We start from the raw sequence: 1,913 nt of genomic DNA, 5'->3' as shown, positions 1-1,913 counted from the left end.
TTGCAGTTCATTTGCAAACCTATGGGAAGTGGAAGAGAAGTAATTATATCCTTCTGTTATCAAAATGATCATAATTTCAGTTATAAATATTATTTAGTAGATAGTGATGCCGTATGCTAAAACAACCCATATTGTAGTGGATTCACAATTTCCATGGTAGCAAAGGTAATGAGTAAATGCTCTACAGAAGTAGATATCTATTCAATGAGGTAGATGTTATATCCAGATGTGGGTGTGTTAAGTATCAGAAACCTACGTGAAAATATTCAATAAACTGATGGATATATAGTTTTAGAGCTCCAAAGCCAGATTCAGTCAGCAAAATTTGACCTAATGTCCCTGTTTGCCCAATCTTTTTATGGCTACCTTTATGTCTTTGTTCTGTAATGTGTAGATGGCAGGATTCAAGACAGGGGTAATAGCAAAGTCAACAATGAACAGATATTTATCAATTGATGATGTGGGGAAAGGCCAGACATAGAGAAACATACATGGAGTGAAAAAAGAACCACCATAGTGATGTGAGCTGACAGAGTGACAAATGCCTTGGATAAGTCTCCTGAAGAATGTTTCCAGACAATGACCAAAATGAAGATATAGGAAAGGATTAGCAAGAAGGTGCCCATAGTCATGAAGCCACTGTTGGCAGCAATAATAAACTCAAACTTGTCTCCATCTGTGCATGCAAGTTTTATGATCCTGGGAAAGTCACAGTAAAAGCTGTCTACTTCATTAGGACCACAAAAGGGCAAGTTTATAATGAAAGCAAATTGAGACATAGCATGGATCACCCCAGTTACCCAGCCAGCAATTACAAATGAAGCACATATTTTAGGGTTCATGATGTTCAGGTAGTGAAGAGGCTTACAGATTGCTGTGTACCTGTCCAATGCCATGGCTATGAGTAACACCATCTCCACTCCTCCCATGATGTGGATGAAGCATATCTGTGTCATGCAGCTTTGAAAAGAAATTATCTTGTATTCATTTAAAAGGTCCCTAATCATCTTTGGGACTGTGGTAGAGGCAACCCCCCGTCACTGAAGGATAGGTTGGCTAGCAAAAAGTACATAGGAGAATGTAGGTGAGAATCAAAAATTACCAAAAAGAAAATGAAGAAATTTCCCAGGATGATCCCTAAATAGACCGAGGAAAAAATCAACATGAGAAAAACTTCAGTTTCCCGAGAACTAGAGAGTCCCAGCAACACAAACTCAGAAACCACAGAATTATTTAATCCATCCATTGACTTGGGCGGAAGAGCTGATTTTCAAATCATCTGAGGATAGAATATGACTAAAAAGACACAATCGGTGGTACAAATGTAAATTTCCTATTTCTTGCTAGTTTTTTCTTTGGGGTACATATCCTAAATTAGAAATCATTAATTGGATAAGAAAAAAAATGAAGGATATGGAAACATCATGGTGATCAAGAGAATGATTACATAAAAAGAGAAGAAAATTATTAATATTTTAGTTGGAGATAAATGGTGTTACTTCCCTTCTATTCCATTTTCAGATCTTTTTATTTTGCCTTTCAAGGATTTCTAGACATTTCCCCTGATCACTTACCTAGGTGTTCTCTCACCTGAATAATCTCAGCTATTACGGTCAATTCACAGTAATATTCTCACACTAATTTGCTAATTCTCCTTAACTGAATTTATTTCAGTGGTCACATAGAGATCTTTAGGCCAAAATAGTTTAATGCCTTTCACCTTGTTTCACCTTGTATATGTGGGTTTTTTTTTATCTTGTATAATTTACCATGGAAGTCAAGTGCTCAGATTGTGATTATTCAGAATTTTGATTCATAACTATTATCATGGTACATGCCTCTATATTCAACTAAATTGTTGGCTACAAAGACTGAATACTTTTAAGTAAAAAGTGTTAATTAAACAATTATAA

General features: G+C 35.7%; 1 pseudogene; it reads right to left on the bottom strand.

Annotated features, from left to right (window-relative positions):
- Positions 1 to 330: 330 nt before the first annotated feature.
- On the bottom strand, positions 331 to 1,246 carry LOC118003535 (annotated as a pseudogene).
- Between the last annotated feature and the right edge of the window lie 667 nt (positions 1,247 to 1,913).

The sequence above is a fragment of the Mirounga leonina genome, unplaced genomic scaffold, assembly GCF_011800145.1.
Source record: "Mirounga leonina isolate KUSES-001 unplaced genomic scaffold, KU_Mleo_1.0 Mir_91, whole genome shotgun sequence".
NCBI classification, from domain to species: Eukaryota; Metazoa; Chordata; class Mammalia; order Carnivora; family Phocidae; genus Mirounga; species Mirounga leonina.
Note: the sequence above shows the minus strand (reverse complement) of the source record. Positions and strands in the feature narration are given on the sequence as shown.